Source organism: Gossypium hirsutum, chromosome D04 (genome assembly GCF_007990345.1).
Source record: "Gossypium hirsutum isolate 1008001.06 chromosome D04, Gossypium_hirsutum_v2.1, whole genome shotgun sequence".
Lineage (NCBI taxonomy): Eukaryota > Viridiplantae > Streptophyta > Magnoliopsida > Malvales > Malvaceae > Gossypium > Gossypium hirsutum.
Window position 1 is genome coordinate 11581481 of NC_053440.1, and position 12361 is coordinate 11593841.

Below are 12361 nucleotides of genomic sequence, written 5' to 3' on the forward strand. Positions count from 1 at the left end.
TAGAGTGATCACTTCGTAACAAAACGATAACGTAAGTGACTAAAACATAACATTTCAAACATAATTGACTAAAATGTAATTTAAGGCAAACAAAAGTGACTATTTTTTAAGTTTACCATTTTTTTCATTCAGTTTGATTTGGATAAAATGAGTTTCATGTGGAAAAATTGAACTTGAACTGAATTGTGCGATTTGGGTGATAAGACCAACCCGGAATCGAACTAAACAATGCAAAACTCGAGTCGAACCAAATACATTGATTCGAATCAAGTTTTCGATTTTCTCGATTTCTTTGCTTAGCCTTAAGGGTAATATAATTCGAACATGTGCTAAACAAGTGTTCAACAAAAATTTTAATCACCACTCCTTACAAAGTCAAGACAAATCTTCTTTTTCATTCATTTCGTGGCATGTAAAAGAAGGGTTGAATTTTGATGGTAGTCCTTATATTTATCAATTTGTGCATTTAGTTCATTTACTTTTATTTGTTTAAAATTGGTCGTCTACTTTTTGATTTGCTCATTTTCAATCTCTCCGTTGATTTCTACAGTTAGCTTTGTTAAAAATTTAGGTACAATAAAAATTTAGCTCTTCAATCTTTACATATGCTATCAATTTGACCCCTACTCTTTTTTCCTTATAAAATTTATAAAACTATTTAAATATCAAAAATATATATTAGTTAATTTTTTTTATAAAATTTTCTAAATGTGCTAACAACTTAATGATACAAAACACCAAATCTTGGCATCAATAACCAGATTGGAGATTATTATTCAACTAATTACGAATTTATTCTTACGCAATCTTTTTTTTATAAAAATCCATCTCTTTCAACTCTTCCCACTTTCTTCTTTCATATTCCCTCCACTCTCTTGGCTTCCCTTGGTAATCCACTCTCTCTTTTTTATAAAAGAAAGAAAGTCTTCATGCCTCTTTTTTTTTTTGAATGGTTTCCTTCAATTTTCTAGAGTCCCACCACCTTATTGTGGTGCTGCGAGACACCATTTTCATTAAAGGTTATTATCTGATTTTGTGAAAAATATAGTTTTTTTTTATTTTCGAAAAAAATTCAAATATTGTATTGTATTTAATGAAATAACACCATGCAAATCGGAAAAGGAAAATAAGTGAAAAGTGATTTTCAATAAAATATTTTGTATCTATTCAAATGTCCAACTGTTTGCTCTCTTTTATAGATCAAATCCTCGCTTCTGAACTTGTTTTTTTTCTATATTATTTTAAAGTATGTATAATAATCACCTAAATGATGTCTTGTTAATTTTAAATTATCTCTAATCTAATATTAATCTAACATTTACATTTAGTGTTAATCTAATATTTATCCTAATATTGTTATCCGCACTAAAAAGAAAAAGATAAATAATTGAACCTAATCAAACTTTAAAAAGATAAACCTAAAAAAATTATTTTAAAATTCTAATTACGTATGAATTTGTTGACATGTTAAAAACATGTAGAGTAGAAATGTTAATTCCATTATTTCATTAAAATAATTTAACAGTTGATAATAATTAAAATTAAATGATGTAATTTGATTGAATCAAAAGTTTATGATTGATTTGAAAGTTGAAGTTAAATTCGACGGTTTATAATCTAAATTACTTATTGTTGCTAAATGATAATTACAAGTTAAAATCTCCGGATAGTAAATTTTGGGAATTTTTCTATCTTCAATTTGTTGCCACATATGGGAAAAAAATTATAATTTTTCAATTTTTTCTATATATATAGATATTAATAATTAAAGCAAAATTAAAAAACATGAGTTAAATTGACAAAAATTGTAAAAGTTAAGGGACTAAATTTGTGATTGTACCTAATTTTTCACTGAGCAGATCAAAAAGTAAATGAAGAAACTAAATCTGCACGAATCGATAGCTGATCTTAATGATTTCTTTGTTTTAAAAAATATTTTAAAACAGAAATAAATTTTAAAAAATGATAAGTATATTCTTTTTCCAAAAGTTATAAAAAATAAATTTAAAAAACATATATCTAAAATTTCTCAAAAAATGTATAAAAATATAAATAAATATTAAAAATAAAAAAAAAAAGTCTACTCCACAATTTCCTTCTTTTAAAACAAAAAATCTAAAACTTTTCAACTACCCCCATAGAAAAAAAGGAAAAACTTCATTCATGAACCACATCCACATACCCATCTCGTCTTTGAAATCAATTTTGTGGGGTTTGTTGTCTGACGAATATTAACCAAAAAAATTTCTTTTTTCTCGCTTAGTCTCACAATCAAAACACATCTTCTTCTCTATCCCTTTCGCAGTAATTCTTCAAAAAAAACTAAAATATTGATAAATATAAAATTCTTTTCAAATCAAATTACAATTTTACTCAATTTTTTTTTTATTTTTGGAAAAGGCTTTTTTAATGAAGTTACATTTTATTCATTCAAATTTTTTTTACAACATCATGTCCAAAATTAATATTTTATCTACTCAAAACCACTTTTATAAGGCAATACTAAACACAATCAAAACTTTTCAATAATAATTTTCAAATTTATTTTTTAATAACAATAGTCAAAAGCATTTTTCAACTTCAATGACAAATTGACCCTAAAGTAAATTTCTACTCAAATTTATTAGTTACATTGAAAAATAATTAACATTTCAATTCCAAAATTCTAGATAAGGACGCTTGTGAAATGAATCGTAAGTTTGTCTAAGTCGCGGATTTGATTTAGGACTCTAGACGAACGAAAGGAAACTTGGAGTTCAACTCAACCTGAATCACATACAGTCCTAGTCAAAATTGAAAAGGTAACAACAAAAATCAAGTAACAATAGAACAAGGAGAAAAAAAAATTAAGAATTAGGGTTCTTTAAGTGTAACACCCTATTATCCAACCCGATCGTCGGATCCGAGTTATAAGGTGTCACATTCATTTCCGAAGCAACTACAATCGATAATATTCATTTCAATGTCAATATATATATTTAAATTTAAGTAATTCATGCTAATTAAACAATATATCATGATTTCCAAGCCTTATACAAGCATACGAAGACTCTTTTATTAACTCGGGGTCGAAATGGATCAAATTGTAAAGAATACAAAATTTTGAATTGACGTTGCGACTTCGGGGGGTTTCCTTGTTGTGATGTGACTATTGATTTGCCACAGTTCGTTGTGACAATTTAGAGTCTTTTCAACACTGAACGAGCTTGTTTTCTAGTCATTTTAGATTAGTTTGTTACGTTTTCCATTTTTAGTACCTTATGATTGTTTTTACCATATTTTAGCTATTGAATGACCTAATGGGCCAATATGGGCCTAGGGAAGGACTAACATATTGATTTAGTGTGTAGGACATTATTTTCAAGCTAAGAATGCGAAGGACAAAGGCAACATCGCGACCAGCATGTGGTGTCGCAACACCACACTTTGAAGCCAAGGAAGTCACCCATGAAGTACAGTATCGTGACACCGGTCCAATGGTGTCGCAACACCGGGGCGACATGATGCAAAAATAAGTCAAGGGTGTTTTGTTTGCACAACCTTTTTTATTCAACTTTAGGGTTTGTAATTGACCTAGTTAGGGTAGAACATTTGGCTATAAATATTAATGTTTAACCTAAGTTTAGGAGGCTTGACCGATTGGCCGTTTTAGATTAGATTTTTAGGATCTTGTTTTCAGTTTTATTTTTCTTTCAATTTAGTCTTTTATTTTCAAAAACAGAAATTTTCCTTTATTCTAACTTGGATTCAATTTGGATCCAAGCTTTTTTTTATTGAGCTTTTATTAAATTCTTTTTTGTTCTCAATTGCAATTGACATTATCTTCACAATTGTCAAAAGAATTTCGGCTTTCGCGCACAAATCGATATCGAAATAGACCAATTTTTTTATTCTTTTTTTATTTAATTATTTGCTTTGCATGTTTGTATGAATTTAGGGAAATTTGCATCTAGATCCATGAGTGATTAATTTCCTTAAGGAGATTAACGATCACATGTGGGAATAATTAACAAAAGAATTAGGGTTTGATTTCGAGTTAGTTTATTTAAATCATGTGTGATTAAACCCTAGGATTGACGACCCTAGGAAGCAATTTAGGATAAACGAGGTCGAAAGATAAGTTTACCAAGTAAATCATAAATTATCCCGGTCAAGAAAGTGAGGTCAAAAGATAAGTGATTATTGGTCGATTACTTAATTAGTTAGAGGTTGAAATTTAATAATTGGTTAGTTAAAAGCTAATTTGACAAAACCCGAAATCTGAATTTAAATAAGAACACTAATGTGAGCTAATCTTCTTCTTGTTTAATTGGGTTAATTTCGATTGTTAAATTGCCTTCTTTAGTTTTATTTAATTTATGTTGTTTCAGTTATTTAATTTCAATTTGGTTTTCGTACTATAATTTTAGGTTATTACTTGGTAATTTGCAACAAATGCAGGATTCTAGCATTACCAGTGAATTCTCCGTACATCAGTATACCATGCATCATCTCTTTTACATATCCCGTACAACACACAAATAACCCTTTTGGCATGACAATTGTATCCTATCCTTTCTTATGTTCATCCGAGCACATTTAACACATCAGATCAATTCTTTATAATTTAGTCCATTTCTCACATTTTTGTACCAATTTGTATACAATTCAAAGTACATTCACACAATATAAATTTATAATTCAAACACATACATTTCATTGACATATATAAATATACCATATGGACTTATCAGACAAAAACAACAATGTCCGAAGTGTCGAGAACTAATCCGTAATTTTCTCTATTCCTCAAGTATCTTTCAGTTGAATCAAATCTCAATCTATACAATAATTCATTTTAATTTATTAGTTCAAATTACCTTATAACATCTTATTTCATGCATATGGCATTTTAATTTCATTTTACAAAAGTTCCTTATAGTTTCACATTTTATTCAATTTAGTCCCTAAAACTAAAATTGCCATAACTTTCAAATTTGAGCCTTGATTTCGAAACCGATCTCAAGATCATCCTTTTAAGACCCTCTAAAGTCTATATTTGCATAAATTTCATATAAATTTCGAAATATTTACACTTAGTTCCTAAAATCAAAGCTAATAAATTTTCACTTTATAAACTAGTCCTTTTTCATATCTAAGCTTAAAATAAATCAATTTAGTACCAAAAAAATTAATATTCGGCAATGATAACTTTTTTAAATTTTAACAGTTTCACAATTAATCCCTAGGCTAACTAAATCAAGCTCCCAATATCTCAAAAACATAAAAATTATAAGAAACAGACTAAAAACGACTTACCAATCGAAGATCTAAGCTAGGACGTTCAAACCCTCTTCTTTTCTTCTTAGAAACGGTGTGAAGAAGATGATAGGAAAGAATGGATTCCTTTTTCTATTTAATTTTATGTTATACATTATGTTTTAATTATTTTAAATTAGCAAATAATATAAATTAAACAAGTTTTATAGAATTAAAGGCCACCAACCATCCACTATACTCATTAGTGTCCTAATTTCTAAACCAATCCTCGATTTAATACTTTTCAAGCCTTTTAACCAATAAAAATTAATAGGGATTAACTTTTACAACTTTTACGATTTAGTCCTTCTATCCTAATTAACTATCCATTCAGTAAAATTGCTAGACCAAAATTCAATATAAATTTATACTAGGTTCATAAATATTATACAAAAATATTTACGAACTCACTCATTAGAAAATAGGATTTTGAAACCACCATTTTAAACAGCACTGAAAAATAGGCTGTTACAACTCTCCCCCTTAAGAATATTCAAGCTAGTTTAGCTTTGCTTTTGAGAATTTCTTTTAAAAATTTCATTGGAAAAGTGATTTTGAGAAGTACTTTTGAAAAGTTTGGTTTAAGATTTCAGTGTTTAGTATTGTTGTCAAAAAGTGCTTTTGAGAAATAAAATGTGCATTTTAAACATGATGTTATAAAGTAACAAATAAACATTTAAATAATGTTCAAATTAGTTAATATTTTGACATTTTAATAATAATATATAAAATAATTTATTATAATTTGTTGTTAATATTTTAATATATGATAAATGAATTTTAAATATTTTTTAAGCAATTAACTAGAGAAGGGAAAATACATGTGTTGGAGGGGTAAAAACGTAATTAAGTTTTCAAAAGTGCTTTTGGAAGAGAAAAGCTAAAAATTTTAACTTCTCTATTTGGGGAAAAGTTATTTTGAAAAGCCAAAATTTTCCTTCAAAATTTGCATGTTTAGCATTCCTTTTTGCTTCAAAAGTGTTTTCCATGTCAAAAGTGCTTCTAAAAAGCACTACTAAACATAGCCTAAGAAAAGATTCGGGTACTGTGATCTCATAGCTTCTTTTGTTTCCCACGTAGTTTCCTCAACTTTGTGTCGGTGCCACAATACTTTTACCAGATGTACTCATTTATTTCAGAATTCTTTTATTTCCCGAGTCAAAATATTTACCGATTCTTCATTATAGGTCAAATCAGGCTAGAATTCTATCTCATCTAAACTTATTACATGGGAAGGATAAAAACAATAACAACGTGGCATTGATACATGGAAAACATTATGAATCTTCTCGAGCTGTGGAGGCAAAGCTAGTCTGTAAGCTACTGGACCAATTCTCTCTAGAATCTTGTACGACCTTATCAATCTCGGACCAATTTTCTTCCAGGGCGAGACTTTCAAAAACACTTTATCATCTATCTGAAACTCAATATATTTCCTTTTCATATCAACATATGATTGTTTATGGTCTAAGGTGACTTTTAAATAGTCCCAAATAACTCCCACTTTATCCTCAGTCTTATGAATTAGATCAATTCCTGCCAACTTTCTCTCGCTTAACTTGGACCAGCATCTAGGTCTTGTTGCAATTTACCAATCATGTTCTCGAACTTATCATTGACCTAAAAAAGTCTTGTTGCAACTTTGTCGTGAAACTAGCAGGGTTCTTCATGGTAACTGATGGCTTTTCACTCGGATCATCATTCGCTTTGCTATTACGAGTATCACGAGTCATTGTGAAAGACTAAAAATAACACTACACTCAAAATGAAAAATTAAGCAAACCGCGCTATGCACTCAGAAATAAAATCAAACTCTCAATGAGGTAGTAATTAATCTTGAGAGTCTTTTAAAAGTGTTTATATCAACCAATTAGAATATGTGAAAATCAAACTCGCTAAACAAACCTAGTGATGCGGAATCTCGGATCTAGACACAAGAGAATCACAAATTAGAAATAAAATGAGACTAAATAAAATTAGTTAAATAATAAAAAAAGGATAGATTTGCCCTATGGAACCTTTGGTTAACTTGTAACCAAAAACACCAATGATTGAGAGGCTCCTTACGAAACCCCTAGAAGAAGAACCTCTAGAAACACCGATGAACGGGAAAGAAATTTGAATATTTGTAACTCTTAAATAGCCTCGAAAGTAACAAACTCCAAACTAAATAGCAAGAGAAGAATCACTCTACTCTCAAAAATTTGCCTCACACAAATTTGGAAGAAAACAAATACTCTCTTTTTATTCCACCCCCTCAATGTGTAGAAAGCAAGCCTATTTATAGGCAAAATACAAGAGTAATTGAATCCTAATAAAACTCTTTAAAATTATCTAAGAAAATAAATAAATAATAACCTAACCAATAAAATTACTTAAAACTCATAAGTGATGTGTCCCAACCAATGAGAATTAAGTAAATAATAATAATAAGATACATAAAAGATTAATCCACCAATTTATGGGCTTTCACTATTCCAAGATTGGTCCAGTGAATTGTATTCCCGTATTTGTCAACATCACGAACATGATGAATTAAATTTGTAGCAACAAAGTCTTGGACAAAAGCATTCATCTTTGATTTTAATTGTCGTGTCTTGCTTCAAGTGATTGGACCACTAGGAAAAACAACCCCTTGAGTGTCACCTCCTTGGCTCGTATCATTCTCCCCCTCTTCAAGAAGATTCGTCCTTGAATCTGAACCTACATAAAATTCAAAAGGAGAAAGATCAGAAACATTGAAAGTAGCACTAACACCATACTCACCAGGAAGATCAATGCGATAAGCATTGTCATTTATTTTCTCGAGTACTAGGAATGGTCCATCTCCTTGTGCATCAAGTTTATTCTTTCTCTTAGAAGGAAATCGTTCCTTCCTCATATGCACCCATACCCAATCTCCAGGTCCAAACAAGACTTGCTTTCGCTCTTTATTAGTTCGATGTGCATTGGACTCATTCTTTTTCTCAATGGCTTTACGAGCCTTGTCATGGATCTCTTTCACTAAATCAGCTTTCCTTTCACCATCTAAATTAGCAATCTCATTCAAAGGTAAAGGAAGCAAATCTAAAACAGTAAGTGGATTAAAGCCATATACAATCTCAAAAGGAGTAAAACGTGTGGAAGAATGAACAGAACGATTATAAGCAAACTCAACATAGGGTATCCATTCTTCCCAAGATTTAACATTCTTACCTATTATGGCTCTGAGCAAAGATCCCAAAACTTGATTTACCATCTCGGTTTGACCATCAGTTTGAGGGTGGCATGTAGTAGAGTAAAGTAGTTTAGTACCTAACTTACCCCATAACACCTTCCAAAAGTGACTAAGAAATTTTGCATCTCTATCGAAAACGGTAGTCCTTGGGATTCCATGTAATCTCACAACTTCACGGAAAAATAGATCAGCAACATGGGTTACATCATCAGTCTTATGGCATGGAATGAAATGAGCCATTTTAGAAAATTGATCCAAAACCAAAAAGATGCTATCTCGTCCACGCTTTGTCCTTGGTAAACCTATTACAAAATCCATTGAAATGTCAGTTCAAGGTGAACTAGGAACAGAAAGAGGAGTATATAGACCATGAGGCATCACAGTGGATTTAGCTTGTTTACAAGTAATGCAAGTAGAACAAATTTTCTCAACAAGTTTTCGCATGTTAGGCTAATAAAAATGCTCATGTAAAACATCATAAGTCTTAGTGACTCCAAAATGACCCATAAGACCACCACTATGAGCCTCTCGAACCAACAATTCTCGCATTGAACACTTTGGTAAGCATAGTCTATTATTTCAAAAAAGATAGCCATCATGCTTATAAAATTTGTGAAATGCACCATGTTCATATGCGTCATAAATGCTTGCAAAATCAGAATCAGTGGCATATAAATCTTTGAGATACTCAAAACCTAATAACTTAGTATGCAAAGTACTAAGTAAAGTGTACCTCCTTGATAGAGCATCAGCCACAATATTATCTTTACCTTTCTTATACCTTATAACATAAGGAAAAGATTCAATGAATTCAACCCACCTCATATGTCGCTTGTTCAACTTACCTTGTCCCTTTAAGTGCTTAAGTGATTCATGGTCAGTGTGAATCACAAACTCCTTTGGTAAAAGGTAATGTTGCCAAACTTTTAATGCCCTTACCAATGCATACAACTCTTTATTATAGGTCGAATAGTTCAAATGTGCTCCACTAAGTTTCTCACTAAAGTAGGCTAGTGGTTTACTATCTTGCATGAGGACGGCACCTATACACAATTTATCTTTAAGTTCATTAAATGCTAATTCTTGCTTATCTATCCAATGAAAAGATCCATCCTTTTTAATAAGTGCAGTCAAAGGCGAAGCAATTGTGGAAAAGTTACGAACAAACCTGCGGTAGAAACCGGCTAACCCTAGAAAAGACCTTACCTCAGAAACAGTTGTAGGGATAGGCCATTCTTTAATTGCCTTTACCTTCTCCTCATCCACATGGATTCCTGTAGAACTTATCACAAAACCCAAAAAACAAGCTTATCCATACAAAAGGTGCATTTTCAAGATTAGCAAAGAGTCGTTCATGCCTTAACACATCCAATACTAATTTAACATGCCCAACATGATCATTCAAAGTTTTGCTATAAATCAGTATGTCATCAAAATACACAACGACAAATTTTCCTAAAAAAGGTCTAAGTATGTGGTTCATTAATCTCATGAATGTGCTAGGAGCATTAGTTAAGCCAAATGGCATGACTAACCACTCATACAAGCCATACTTAGTCTTAAAAGCAGTTTTCCATTCATCACCTTGTTTCATTCTTATTTGATGGTAACCACTTTTTAAGTCAATTTTAGAGAAAATGCATGCACCATTAAGCTCATCCAACATATCATCTAATCGAGGAATTGGATGTCGATACTTTACCGTAATCTTGTTAACAGCATGAAAATCAACACACATTCTCCAAGAACCATCTTTTTTTAGGATGAGAAGTACAGAGACCGCACAAGGGCTTAGACTCTCACGAATCAACCCTTTTTCTAAGAGATCTTCAACTTGCCTTTGCAACTCCTTAGTTTCTTCAGGATTGCTTCGATAGACTGGTCTATTCAGAATATTCGAACCAGGCCCAAAGTCAATTTGATGTTCAATCCCTCGTAAAGGAGGTAATCCCTTAGGCATTTCAGAAGGAAATACATCCTTAAAATCCTCCCCACTATCATTTAGCCATTGCAAGCGGTATGGCCCTAGATGCTTCACACAAGGTAGGCCAAGTTTCTCAATATGGGAAGAACTCACAACATTGGTGCAACTTCTATTATTGATGATCAATGAACTAGGTTATCCACCAATCAAACATCTCGTGTGGAAAATGTTATCTCTTTGTTCGCGCCCTTCCTCTTTAAACTGGACATTTAAAGCCCTTCGAGCAACAAGTGCTTTCTCACCATACTCCAAATATCCTTCATACTCATCATGAGTATGCACATCATCAGCATCTTTCAAAGGAGGCATCTCATCTTCGTTATCAGACTCAAAATCAACCTCGCCATCTTCTCGAATCACCAATGACTTTTTATTAGGGCATTCTCGAGCATAGTGACCCCTTCCTTGGCATTTGAAGAAGGTAATATCTTTTGGCTGCTTAATGGCACTAGAAGAAGTAGAAGAAGAAGATGGAGCTCGATTAGTAGAAGTAGAACCTTTAAATGAATTAGGCATACCTCTTTCTTTGGAGTAAGTTCTAGGCTCATTTGGCTTGAACCGTGCATCTCTCCCATTCCACAATCTATCATCTTGTTTTTGCCAATTTCTTCTCCAAGCAGGATTAGAAACTGAACTAGCACCCCTCAGTGTCTCTTTCTTTCGTAATTGCTTTTCAATGGTGAGTGCGGTTTGAAGCATCTCTTCAACATCCATGTAGTGTTGTAACTCAACTCGATTTGCAATCTCAGGCTTTAGGCCGGCAAGGAATCTAGCTATAGTCACCTCTGCCTCTTCAACAAGATTGGCTCTAATCTGAATAGTCTCCATCTCTTTGTAATAGTCATCCACAGATCTATCTCCTTGAACAAGAAGTTGGAGTCTTTGATGGAGTTATCGATAATAGTATGGTGGAACAAACCATTTTCGCAAGATGCGCTTCATTTCAACCCAAGTAGTAACATGTTGCTCTCTATAAAGAATCCTGCTTTTACATAATTGATTCCACCATGTTAGTGCATAATCAAAGAACTTAGCGACAGCGTATGTTACCTTTTTCTCATCAGAGTAATTGTAACAAGCAAAGGCTGCTTCCATCTTTTCCTCCCAATCAAGGTAAGCATCAGGATCATTCTTCCTTCAGAAAGAAGGAAATTTTGGTTTGAGGGTGTCATTGTTTCATTCCAACCTTTCTCTAGGTACATACTCGGACTCAAATTCATCATCAAAAACATAGTCCTCCATTAGTTTAAAAGTTCGATCTCACGAATTTGATCAGCTTATAAAGGCTTCGTTCAACTTCTTGTAATTACCGGCAATGTATCTCTCTTGAGCTGTAAGTTTTTTATACGGAATCCCGGATCTAGACACAAGAGAAACACAAATTAGAAATAAAACGAGAATAAATAAAATTAGTTAAATAATAAATAAATAAATAAATAAATAAATAAAAAGGATAGATTTGCCCTATGGAACCCTTGGTTAACTTGTAACCAAAAACGCCAATGATTGAGTGGCTTCCTACGAAACCCCTAGAAGAAGAACCTCTAGAAACACCGATGAACGGGAAAGAAATTTGAATATTTGCAACTCTGAAATACCCTCGAAAAGTAACAAACTCCAAACTAAATAGCAAGAGAAGAATCACTCTACTCTAAAAAATTTGCCTCACACAAATTTGAAAGAAAACAAATACTTTTCTTTTCTTTTTCCTCCCAATGTGTAGAAAACAAGCCTATTTATAGGCAAATTACAAGAGTAATTGAATCCTAATAAAAACTCTTTAAAGAGTAATTGAATCCTAATAAAACTATTTAAAATTATCTAAGAAAATAAATAAATAATAACCTAACCAATAAAATTAC